This window comes from Anas platyrhynchos, chromosome 11, assembly GCF_047663525.1.
Source record: "Anas platyrhynchos isolate ZD024472 breed Pekin duck chromosome 11, IASCAAS_PekinDuck_T2T, whole genome shotgun sequence".
NCBI lineage: Eukaryota > Metazoa > Chordata > Aves > Anseriformes > Anatidae > Anas > Anas platyrhynchos.
The window spans coordinates 14,840,896-14,854,455 of record NC_092597.1 but is presented as its reverse complement, the minus strand read 5'-3'; the positions used below and the strand labels follow the sequence as shown (position 1 = coordinate 14,854,455).

Genomic DNA, 13,560 nt, shown 5'->3' with positions numbered 1-13,560 from the left:
GCACGTCGGCGGGCGGCCGCGGGGGTGACATTGGCGGTCCCGGCGTCCTCAGGCGGCGGCAGCCCCCCCTCAGGCGGCCCGGGCGCTCCCCGGGCGCCGCAGCGGCATGCCGGGCCCCGGCCCCGGGCGGGGCGGCGGCGGCGGGCGGGCGGCGGGGCGGCTCGGAGCCCTGCCCGGGGCCGCGGGACGAGGAGGAGGAGGAGGAGGAGGCGGCGGCGGCGAGGCTGGCGGAGGCATCAAAGGGCCTCCATGGTGGGGGCAGTGTGTGGCCGGAGGGGTGATGCGGGACGGCCAGAGAATGATGATGACGACGATGATGATGATAAAAAGATTAAAAAAAAAAAAAAAAAAAGGCGAAAGGCGAGAGAAGCGGCAGGAAAACGATCCTAGCGTCCCGGCTCGGCGGACAGGCTTGCGGCGGCGAGGGCTCCCGTTCGCAGGGCCGTGGCGGCGGCGCGCCGTGCAGCGGGGAAGTGCCGGTGCTCGGTGCTCGCAGCTCCGCTCCGCGCCCGCCTCTCTGCACCGGGCGGCGGCAGCCCCGGCCCCCTCCCTCCCTCCCTCCCCTCCCCGCCGCCCCCCGCCCCTCCCCTCCTCTCCCGCTCCCCCCCACCCCCCCGCCCGCGCGGCCCCGGCGCTTGACAGCGTTGGAGCCAATGACAGCCGCCGGCGGCGCTGACCTCCGGCCCGCGCTGGCGTCAATGCAAATCAGCCGCCCCGCGCCAATGGCGGCCCGCGCCGCCCGCCAGAGCCGGCTTCAAACCGCCGCCTGCGCGCTCACGGCGCCCGCTGAGGGCTCCGCGCGCGCTCCCCCTGAGGGGAGCCGGGGAAAGGCCGAGCCCCAGCGCTGCCCCCTCGGCTGTGGCCCCGTCCGGTTACTCGGAAATGGGTTTGGGGGTGAAGGTGCTGCGGGTCCAGGCAGACCCCAGGACTTGGATACCGAGCTGCAGAGCGGCTTGGGCAGCAGCACGCGCAGAAATCAGGCTTGGTCTGCCGGTGAGACCCGGCGTGCCTCAGCTTGGGACACAACACACGGCACAGACCCCGCTTTAACGCACCTCAAGAGGAGCGGAGTGCTTGAGGTGCTGCCAAGGCCATGCCCAGCACAGGGCTGGGGGCACCCCTGACACTGCCTGAAGTACAAACCCAGGTGCGGTGGCAGCCCCCGACACAAGCACAGAGCCCAGGCTGTGCTGATTCCACACGCGCCCTCCGTCCTGGTTGTGGCACCCAGGCTCACCGAGGTACCTCAACACACCGCTCACTGTCACCCGGCGAGCAACAGCAGTCTGGGGAGGGCCAGATCAAACTTTAGCTTTAGGAGCACAGAAAACACCAAATCTCAGAGAGATGGCTTCTGTCAATAAGCTCCCATGCCTCAGGAGAGAAGATAAGGTGTTATGAGGAAAACTATTCAAGTTCCTCCAAGTGCACATCACGAAGGGATCTGTGCCCCCATCAGTCGCGGCGTTTTGGAAGCAGCCGGTTCAGAGCGCCCTTGTGTGCGTTCGGAACAGCCGGCCTCTGAGCATTACCTCAGCTACATGGGAAATGCCATCAGGTCGTGATTAAAAGGCAGATAGGCAGATAAGCGAGGACTGCGTCAGCAAAAAGCAGCTCTCCGTTCATATAGGTCACAGCATCGGCTGGTGCAGATGGCAGCACCCTGTAAGGCCAGGAGATGCAAAGCCAGCAGGCAGCGCTTTTGAGAAATGTGTTTTTTCAGGACAACCACAGTACTTGCACTGTCAAAATGCTTGTATTTACTTCTAGTAATTGCTAGGGTTAAAGGCTGGAAAATGAAGCCTTCCTGTCCCTGGTCTCCCTGCTACTGTGCAGTTTCAAACATAAGCAACAGTCACATAAACTTCATCCACCCCATTAATTTAGCTGCTTCATATCGCCTGTCAGTACTGGCAAATCACTCCGGCTTCCTGTGCTCTCATCACTTTGGATGCTCACTTAAGATAAGCACTTAATAATAAATGAAGGAAAAGGCTTAACAAACCTGCTTTAAACAGTGGGCATTGATGGGAGAGTAATCTTGTCCTCATTCTTTATGTTAAACTTCTAATTTTCTAAATCCCACTGATAAGAATGCACTTAAGTGCAGTGTCAGAAGAGAATGCTGGAATTCTTACTCGTGCCATTAATCACAAGTGTGGGCTCTCTTATTCAGCCTTAATGGATCTGTCATCAAAACTACTATTGCACTTAATTTCTGGTGGCACCGGGGGAGTCAGAGACAGCAAAACTTCATTTTCAGAGCTTCACATTCAGTTTGCAGTGCTGACACCTAGAGTTAAGCCTTCTACTTGTAAAATAAATAGGTTTGATTTGCAGCTACATGGAGATGAAATCTACATTTCATGGTGTCATTTCAAAAACATGAATGTTAAAAGCATCACTGCTTTCAATTTCAGAAGCAAATTAACATTCAACCAATATTTTATCAAAATGACAGACAAACAAGTACTGGGAGGAAAAAGCACTTTGTTCAACATCACATAATAGCAGCAAGACAAAACAACAGCGTACATGCAGATGTGATGCATATGACCTCTTTGCCCTTTTTCAAAAGTTTTTCCACTCTAAGCCTATGAGACTATTTCTGAATATTTCAATCTAGAGTTGAACTTCAAACAACAAAAATTAAAGCTCCATTTGCAAGTTTTTCAAAAGAGAATTCACACTGCCTTGAATTGGAGGGTGAGCTGAGCACAAAATACACGAACAATTCCTTAACAGTCATTAAGCCATTGAGAAATTACCAGAATTGCTGCTACACTGATGAAAATCCAACTAAAAAAATACATATATAAATATATTTGAGCAAGACACTGGCACAGTCTTTGGCTTGTTTCTCTTAAATTTGAAAACATTACTTCAATTTTTTTGTTGCCAATAGGAAAATATTGTTGAAAATATAGGTTCACCTGTAGTCTAGAATCAGAGAGAAAAGGTGAAGATATCAAAATCATTGCCAGTGGCAGTCATTTTTCACTATGCTACATGAGTTCTGTTTGCAGATAAAGGGGCTTGTTCAAGCTTATTTGCTGAAGTGCAGCTCAGGAAATGGTGGGCCCTATTATTCAAAAAATGAAATAGTGCAAAAGAGCAGAGGAAGAATAGGAGCGTAGACACTGGCAGATTAGGGCTGTGGGGGAAGTGCAAGGTCAGTGCAGAGTCAGTAAGTGAGAGGTCAGAAGAGAGCTAGCACGAGGAGACAGCTGGGGAACGAGAAAGGTTATTTATGGAGAATAAGGTTGAATTTCATTCAGGATTACAGAATAAGAACGAAGGCTAGAAAAGAACTTGCAATGATTGTTTTCATCTCGGTCTACGGACAAGTGGGAGCTGTAGAAGATCAAAGCACTTGGAGTACAAATACATAAACTCAACATTCAAAAGGAATCAAAAGTTACAGTATTCAGCCACTTCCCCATCCATCTCGAAGACAAAATTAAATCGTACCCTTCATTTCTTGACAAAAAACTGAACTACACAGTGACTCCCAGATCTGGGAGGGATGCTGCGCCTTGTCTGCCCCCTAACTCCCACGAACAAACTCCTTTCCCGTGGTGTGCTAGCAGCAGGCATCCATTGCACGTTGTCCTTGACCACTTCCTGCCGCGCATTGCAAGAGTTTGTGCGTGAGCACTGGGACAATTTGCTCCTGTCCAGTTACACAAAAATGAAGGCCTATAGAAAAGGTTTGGTGCCAAAATCCAATTCTGATAATGATTCAGAGCCCAAGACACTGACAGGCAGAATGATGCGGAAGAAATGATGGACTGGCACCTGCATGAACAACAAATACCAGCACACTTTGGAAAAAACAAAAACAAAAAACACATTTCTTCAGTGGTAGAAAAAGCGTGCCTGCAGTCCTGTGAGCAGACAGGAGCAATCCTGATACAAGATTACTCTATATTGGTTTAATTGCTTCTCCCCCCAAGTCAGCTATATGTTCCAACTGTGTCTTCTGGCCTTCTGAAGATTAGGCAACCCTGCTCGTCTCTAGGCCAGCAAAGGAGGCAGTGGGGAGGAGGAGAGGGAGGAGGAGGAACTGCGGAAAATGTGCCAGGACACAAACAGCTGAATGGGCTGTACACTGCTAACTACCGCGACATGCAAACTGTGACAGCTCATCTCTCCAGCCTATAGAAAAACAGGAACCACGTTCTTCTGCCTTAGCCACAGGTAGCATTACACCTCGTGAGCAAGGCAGGGTGTTTCCTCTTGCTTGTATATGAGGAACAGGCATCCTATCCTGGAGCCAGGCACCTTCAGATGACAGAAAACAAATACAGAACTTATCCTGCAATAAATCATCCTCAATTGTATGAAATACAGAAATACAATGGGTTTGTTTTCTTCATCACTTTCTGGTGTCCAAAAAAAAAAAAAAAAAAAAAGAAAAAAGAAAAAAGCAATCAACACAAACCCTGCTCTGAAGGCCTTGCAGGCTGTCTGACTTGCAGTTGTTGCATAATGCAGATTGCAGAACACAGACAATTGTCTGTGCCACTTGGAAATCAGAGTCCTCAGGACAGTCTAAGTCAGCAACTTTTTCAACTCTAGCACCAAAGACATTTGAATCTAAAGCTCAGACACTTCATGTACGTGCAACTTATTTATTTTATTTATTTATTTTTACAAAACTTCATCTGCTGTTTGACTGCTGTCAAAATGGCTTTCTGTTGCAGCTGTAGTGTACACATCACACTCACCACTGCTCAGTGATCAGGAGGATAGATAGCATATCTGGGAGGAAAATGTACCCCCTTTCCCATTTTCTTTACTTCTCTGCTGTCCCCACAATGTGGAGGACTCTTTCCTCAAAATTTGTCTTCCTCTTCTTCCTTGTTTCTTGTCCTTTTTCCTACCTTTTCCTCAAATCCTTTTCTTTCCTTCCCTAAGTACCCTTTTTTTCCATTTGGTTTCTCTTGCCATTTCTCCTCCTCAGATCAAAATCCTTCACCCTGCCCCAAAGCATTTCTCATCCCTTTCATTTTCCCAAAGCCCCTTAAATCTCCCACAAAAGCTCCCCGTTTTTCCTGCTTTCACCATTGTCCATCTGTCCAATATTTCTCAAGTTTCCTCCTGCACCATGTGTTCTCTACTTTATTGTTTGTAGGCTGTCCTGAAGTCAGCCAAGAGCAGCACCTGCTTGTTTAGCAGACACAGACCAAAGGCATCCAGATCTCTGTGCCCCCCAGCTTAAAAGACTGGCACAGGGCTTCCGATGCTGCTCCTTAAGAGCTGGCTTAGCTGTAGCCCGATTTCTGTGGAGCAAGACATATGCAGGGAAAAGGGTGAATGCATGGTCTCTAAGTCTCCTCTGCCCCAAAAGGAAGCTTTGTGGATCTGGAGGCAGCTGAGACTGACACCCACAGCACTGCTGATTGCTAGGCACTGCAGATACAGAGCCTTGAAGTGATCCAGTCCAAGGATCTCACAGGTTTTCCTCTCCCTCGTAGTCCTCTGCTCCCAAGCGTTCAGGTGCTCACCACATAGGAAACTGCCACCTAAGCCCCATCCTTCCAGTCCCATAGCCCAGGCAACGCATCCCCCGTGGGATGCAGTAGGCAGCACCACAACACCCAGCTGCAGCACCAGCCCCAGAGCTCAGCGGGAAGGAGAGCAGCTCTGTGAGCTGCCGCTGCCAAAGCAGCCTCCAGCAGCTCCCACTGCCTGGCCATGCCTCAAGTCAGCCAAAAATTTGTGGGGAAGGGAGGAACAAAGCGCTGTCGTCCCCACCCACTCCCCTATAATTATCCCATGCTTCACAAGCAAGTTTATCTATCTGGATACACAGTGCCATACAGCCAGCTGTGACCATAGGGAATTAGCTGTTCCCCTCTTGGAGAATTTTCTCTTCCCTCTTCCCAAGTATTTTTAAGCTAACTCGCATTCATTTACTATGCATTCCTTTCAGGTTGTGATTTACTAAGCCACAGATGAGAACTGGTCTTTCTCCTAGAAAACTGGCCCTTAGTTCTTACACCCTACAGGCCTTGCTGCCTGTTGTCCCTTTGCTTCCCAAGGCTATGGGACCGCCTCCCCAAACCTCTGGCCCAGCACAGAGGTGACCCCAGCCTCAGGACCCTTCCAACTTGTAAATTGGGTCCTGATGCCGTAACACCCAAAACCACATTGTGGTCTGCCTGGATCCAACAAGAAAAAGTAAAGGACACTCAATAAAAGAAACAAGCAACCTGGCTCCTCCAGCAGGAGGTCGGTCTCATTTGGTCATCAAAGCCACAAGGAGCAGCGCTTAGTGTCAGTAAGCCAACCTCAGCAGCTGACAAGATCAGGCTCATGAAGGAAGACTCACTCAAGAAAGGCATTCAAAGCCACAGAGAGAAGTCTTTCTGACTCCCCACATCCCCTCTCCAGGGGAAGCAAAGGGGTTGGGCCCCAGGTCAGGAAACCCCTCTGGCCCCACTCCTCTTTAACCAGGAGTGTTAGCAGTTAGCAGCCTTCCTCACAATGCCAGCATCCTTTCCAGAGATGTGTGGGGTGAGAGTGGCAGAGAGAAAAATGTGATACAGAGCTAGAAACATATCCCTACAGTATGGCAGTGATGGGAGCTGAAAAACTCACTAAAATGACTGTTTAAGACAGGCTGTCCACCTGCAAAATAGATGGCTTTCATTGGTTGCTCATTTTTTTATTTAAGGAGCACATCCATCATCCAGAGTCATGTTAAGAAGTAATTTACTTTATATTCACAACTGCAAAAATTCCCATGTGCTGTCTGAGTGATCTAGGAATGTGTCACTGCCATCTGAAAAAATCACCCTACAAACACATCTGAATGTAAGACAGAGGACTGGACCTAATCAGAACACTTAACACCTGTTAACTGTATTCTCAAGGACATTTCCTTTCTTTGGGCTAAAGCAATACCTTTAAACACACTCAGCTACATCTGCCTATCTACACTCCATCTCCCTGATGCAAGGTCTTTCCATGGAGCAAGGTGGCTGAACCCTCAATAAACTTCAAGAAGTGCACCCTACCATCAGGCAGATGAGTTGAGATGGCCGTGCAATCTGTCTTTCTCTTCAGATGCACCCCCTTCTCCCAGCAACGTCTGACATCCCATTCTTACACTGCAGTCAGGCTCCGTGAGTAATGTTTCATTCATGATTCATATGATTTTTTCCAACTGCATTTGTGTTTCTCTAGGCTCTCATCAGGGAAGTTATGCTCCCTGCCACTTGCCCGTATGCAGCTCTGCGTGCAGACAGCTGTAAGGAGGAACGCACAAGAACCCGACCTCTGTGGTGCCATGGCACAGCGCTCATAGATCATGAGCCTTGTAAACTCCGTTTTACGGCTGTCTGCACATGCAGCAGAGCAGCGGGAAGAGCAACACCACAAGAATTGCAAGAGGAGTTGACAACTTGGGGGAGAGATAAGGAGAAACCACACTGAGGGCAGGTGGAAAAACCAGATGGTGCAAGTTTTCTGGGGATAGCTATTAAAAAAAGAGAGAGAGAGACTCTCTCAGGATGTTTGGGGGAGATAAATCTTCCAAGTTTTTGAAAAGGGGAAGGCAGCCCTTGCAGATTCACTCACCACAGCCCTAACAAACATAAATCTTATCCGCATGGGCACCATCCTTCCCCACGCGCTCACCAGGGCTGGCTGTAGTGCCGCTATCACGGAAGGATCTCTCACATTAAGCAGAACAGCACTTGGCACTTTGCGTGAGTTATGGTCGCAGCCAGCACAGCTGGGTGCTGCAGTGGTTGACAGGCTCTGTAACACAGTCACAATAGCAAGCACTATAAAAGAAAAAATAAAAATGAAACAAAAAATCACCCAAATGGGTTGAGAACGGAGCCGAAAAATAGTTTTAAAATATGTCCTTTAACCTCCTGAGAGAATTGCAGACTGGGGGGAGCGATGAACCCGCTGCCGAGGGGGAAGGCTGATCTCATGGTTTCTGTTCGCCTTGGCAAGTCTCTCCCGGCTATGCACTTAACGTGTCCATGTGAGCGGATTCCTCACGCTTAGTCCAGAAGCTTTTAATCTCCTCTCACTTGAAACAAGCTGCGGTACCATCCCTTTCTCTCCCCGATATACCCTCAAGGCATGGTTCTCCACTTCCTATCCCTCTGCAGAAATAAGACCTCACACTTCGGCGGCCACAGACAGCCAGGAGCAATGCCGCTCCTCCCCTTATCTCTCACCCGCTCCCAGTGCTAAACACACCTTTTCCCACAGCCCTAAGCTGGTTTACACTTCTGGTTTCAGGGAGTTTCAGAGGAAACTGGCGGACACACCAGCTTTACAAAGAATTAAAACAACCAAACCAATTCACTACCACAACAGATATACCAATCCAGACAAAACAATGAAAGATTTGCCCATCTCCATGCACTTCTGCAGATGATTAGGCAAGTGTCAGAGTGATTTGGCTTCTCTTCCAACCCCTGTGCATAAAGCTTCCAAGCTTCCATCTTGCTCAGGCGGTATAAGTACATACCTTCCTTTTGAAAATCTTGGGCACAGAAAGAAACAACCATTAAAAAACAAAACAAAAAAACACAGCTCTGAGGACTTCTAATGTAAAGCTATGACCCCATCAGAAGGAAACCAAATTAGTGACTGCCCATTACCCAGACTGACGTGGGAAAGGACACCTGGCCTTTTAAGAGAAAAAGGTAAAGCGAAGGCAGATCTAACACATAAAATGCTTACAATAATCTCACCACCAAAACATTTTACAAACACAGCCATGCTTGCTTTCAGCAGGAACAGCAAATCCCAACACAGTTTGTTTTCCACTTGCGGAGAAATACACCTATACAAGAAAAACACTGCACGAGCTAGCAAGCTAAATTCAGCTTATCCATGGAAGGCGAGACAGACTTGGGGCCAAACCTCAGCAGTTTCTCTCCTCCTCTCTACCCCACTCAGGGTTGACTTCTGCAAAGCTCTAGGAGAGCGACATTAGAAAACACTTGTCTTCTACTGCAAGTTTCCCCAAAAATGATATCATTGCTTTTGCAGCGGATTAGCCCAAAGTCACACCTGCCACTGACCAAGGGGGACACCATTCACCTCTCTACCAAATGCCACATGGAGTGGGAGAAGGGAGACGTAACAGATCTCTTAAAGCCTCCGTTAATTTAGTGTCTAGGCAGGAGCCCCATCCCTATTTTACCCCTACCTTAAGCCAGCAGCAGTAAGAGGACACAGGACCAGACCCCATTCCCAAGCCCTCCTTCTCTTGATTTTTAAAACCACTTGCTCATTTACCAAAAACAGCTGGAGGCATCTCACAGTTGAAGCTGCACTTCCAGCTGGGAGGTATTTCACTGATTATGTAGCAGATGATCAAAAAGAAAAACAAATTAAATTAGAAAAAGGAATATAACAAATTCCGTCCCTCATAGCATTTGTTCAAGTTTTTATTAATATAAGCTAAATAACAGGAAAAAGCACACGGAGAACGTAGGTGTATATGGTAAGTATAATGTATCAGCTTCTTTCATGCAGATGCAGTTTTTACAAAACAAACCAGAGACATGCAAACTTCTGACTGGTAGTGCAAGTTGTTGCACATTTAAGAATAGAAAAAAGGCACTAACCTATAGCCACAGTTAGAGATACGCATCACTACACAAATTACCCGCAACATTAGACACTCAGATAAAAATCACCGACACACAGGTTTAGATAAGTGGGAGCAGATCCCTTGTTTGCATTCGCTTTGTAAAACACACCATTTATTATTTCTTTGCTGGCAAGCTGCGCAGGCTGCTCCTTAAAGTGTGGGAGAGAGAAAGGCAGGACCACCAGAAGGTGACTTTCTGGGGTAAAAGGGACCATGCCGGGTGGGCAGCCAAGCCAGGAGGTGGGAGCCTGTGTGTGCTCCCTGCGAGCAGCACAGCTTTGCTGCAGCCCTTAATAACTCGGCAGTTCAAGCCTCAGTTGCAGGCTTTTAGTGCCAGTCAAACAGAAGGAAATGCTTTTTCAACATAAGGTCGTTTTCCAAGAAATCATGGACTTTCATACCTGCTGATTTCCTATCGCTGATGAAGTTTATAGCACCCAGAATCCCTCTTAAAGGTCGCCGTCTTGGTCACAGCACGGCGCTTAGGCAAACTGAGATAAATTTAAATCTTTGGCTGTTTGGTAAAGCTCTGCATTTTCATTAGTTAGGAAAACTCCATTAGATCAGCCACCTTCACTTTTGCCCACTGCTTTAGTTTCAGTCACTTTTACACTAGTACAATGCTGCAACACTCATCTTAACACAGCATTAGACATATTTTTAAAAGCTTCCTGCTAGTCCTAAACATTTTGCTCATCAGAGGAAGAGATGGATGTGCTAAATGTTCCAGAACTGTTTAGGATAATCTGGTAGGAATACAGACCCGGAAATCACACTTCAGTGTCATTGCAGATGATGACTTAGTTTAAGAATTTCTAAGCCACCAGGTTCCCTTTAGGTTTTACTGTTTAGGTGGGAGGACATTGGTATGTTGGTAATTTGTATTCAAGCACTTGCTCACTGTCTTTTTTTTTTTTTTTTTTAAGAAATTTGTTTGGAAAACAAGTTTTGCCTCTAGCTCACAGCTGAGGTCTCTGAAATCTACTCAGTCTTGAGAGGTATTTCCATTAGGGCTTTCACAGTGTCAGAATACAGAAGAAAAATGGACTGAAAAGTTGAAAGTTGCCCTATGTAGTTAAGAATGAATTAGTCCCCATCCCAGCCCTTTTTCTTGTAGGGAAGCAGCTTGGGGTAGGGGCTGGAGCAGCAGGAGGAGGATGCTGCACCCCCAGCCCTGTCTCTACAGGTGACTCTGCGTGCACTGCATTTTTCTGCAGCCGATGCTTCCTCTCCTTGCTCCTATCTGAGCTTCAAACTCAGAAACTGGGCATGTGGGGTAGCTGTGCACAGGTCCACATGCAGGTGTGCAGGGAAGCTGGCAAGAAGGGGTGAGGCACCTGGACAGCCAGGTCAGGATGCAGGAGCAGGTGCAGCAGCAAGACCCAATTAGCAGCAAACCAAATAGCTTGTATGGTCTCACAGCAACTCCTGAACACTCCAAGCCATCCAAAAGCATGCCGAGTAACTCCTCGTCCCATGTCTGTGATGTATTAGGATATTTATCAACAGTATTTTGTAAGCACTTTCCCACATGTACCTAAATACTGACCTATATAAGGAACACATAAACACTCAAACGATGAGGGTTGCTGTTTTTCTCCCTTTTCAGGATTTCTGGTTTTATCTTCTTATCCCCCCCCCCCCCCCCCCCAACTTTCCTCACCACATCACCACGATACTATTATACTATTTTTTACTATCTTGATATAGTACCCTATTGGTAACACCGACACATTAGTGAGAGCATTTTCCCATCCGAGGCAGCTGTTGAAGCTGCACTACTTAGGGCAGAGGGATCCCACATCAGTGTGTTTTGGTTTTGTTGGCTCCTTGCATTCGTGCAGGGTTGTGCTGGCCACGCCTGGGCTCCCCCAGGCTGCCTGGAGGCTCTGGGCACAAAGTTCATCAACCTTCCTCTCCTTCCCAACCGGGTTTTCTCAATTTGCTGTGCCTGCTCCTACGCAATGAACTTAACACACAAAGAACTGAAGCAGAGATGAAGATTGTAAAAAAAATTACAAGAGGAAGAAAAAGCAAATTAAGCAGGGACCTTGCTAGACAAAGACTGAAGCAGGAATAAAAATCCTCTATAGCACTGCAGATTTCAGACAAAATCTAAAGACCCAGGCTAGCATCCTACCCGAGTATAAACTACATTTGCCATTTCTCATCAATTTAAAGCCATGGTGGTAATTTGTGCAATGACAGCGTATTTACTAATGAAAACACTCTGAAAGGCGTTTAGGGAAAAGGAACAATGTCATCACACTGAATTCCCACTGTGCAAACACTGTTTTTTAAATGAGGTTGTCTGTGCCCCCTACATTATAGAAATAAAGCCGAGGTAGCTTCCCTATTATACCCTTCCTAAATAAGGCAGGAATTACTCAGCTCATCCTCCACTTGAGCAGAATGTGAACTTCTGATGAAAAGTTTGCTTTTGTTGCTCTGCCAAGTGCTAGGCCCAGAACCTGGAAGGATTAACAACAGGAGCGGGCTGGGGACACGTGATTTAGCTAGCCTTGTTTGCAGTTCGGCTCCTTAGCAAGGTACAGCCTGACCTTAGGTGACTGTGGCTAAAAGGAACAATTATGGAGCTCAGCAGTGGAAAAAGAAAAAAAAAGTAAAACAAAAACAGACAGACAGGAGCCATATAACTAAAAGAATTTAAAGTGCTCAACTAAATTATGCACATTAGAATACCCTACATCCAGGCTTTATTAACCACTTCAGTGAAAACAGAACCTCAGAAGCGATTACAGAAATCTTGGATTTCTTCTAAAAGAGTTGCTGTATTGCTTTCGTTTCTCTCTTGAGCACCAGAAGACGAACTGTCATTTATTTAGAGGGCTATGGTTCTATCATAGGCTAACTGGAACACATCATAAATATTGACTGACCTATTATTCTAATTCCTTACAGATGGGAAAATAAAAATTGAGGGACTTGCCCTAAGTCACTGAGCAAGTATTTGCCATAGCCTGAAAGTAAGGCTGTGAGCTGACTCCCTTTGCAACTGTAATATTCATCTTTTGTAATGTCAGTGGTTTCTGGACAATTGTGTATTTAAAATAGTTAATATAGCCACCTAAAATTCTGTATTTTTGAAGTATTTTTAACATAACCTACAATTACACAGCATAGCCCTGCACACATTTGCACACATTGGTCAAGACCAGCAAAAAATTGCTTGTTGTCCACAAGCTTGAACTGCCTAGTGATCGTGTAAAAGGCTTTTAAACACCACAACTTTCTGATACTTATTTAAGATTACACTTCTCTGAAGGTCAATATATCATGAAAAGGCTAGTAATGGTCAATGAAGCAAGATGGCACTTAGGGTAGCAGATTTGCCCCTAGAAATGAGTCTCCAGACTTTGTTACAAATGGGAACTGCTGAAGAAAAAGGAGCTGTTGCACTAGGGAGACAAAGGCAGCAGGCTTGCTCAGCATCTGACCTGTATAGGGGCAATAACATGACGCTTCAGGAAGCTCTGAAACCCATGGGGAACCTCTCCATGGCTGTACAAGGAAATACTTCTCACCTCCTTCCAGCTCTGCTGGTTTTGAAGGCTTCTAAGTTCTTGTCTGAGCATGGATCTGTTGGCATTTTCTGCATTAGCAGATTCCTGTTCAAGAAGGACTTCAAGAGGAGCCCTTCTAGCAAGGCGAACAGCAGGCACAAAAGTGTGCTGGCGTGCTCACTCTGAGCCTGCTCATGGCTCTCTACTATCCAATTAGCCTGGAGTGTCTGGCTGCTGGTACCCATGGTAGAAGGAGCTCTAGGATCAGAAGCAACTCCACCAAAGCCATCAGAAATGATCTTGGTCCTCTGTGTGATGCCTTTCAAATGCTGTTTGTGGGCACATCAAAACACCAGAGGCATGTCTTTGGGATGTAGTCATCCAGACGCAGGCATCTTGGGA

General features: G+C 47.2%; 1 protein-coding gene across 2 annotated transcripts in view; it reads right to left on the bottom strand.

The window, feature by feature from the left end:
• LOC101793360 (high affinity cAMP-specific and IBMX-insensitive 3',5'-cyclic phosphodiesterase 8A) overlaps positions 1-13,560 on the bottom strand; it is a 183,778-nt gene that overhangs the window by 147,400 nt on the left and 22,818 nt on the right. The window lies entirely within an intron of this gene.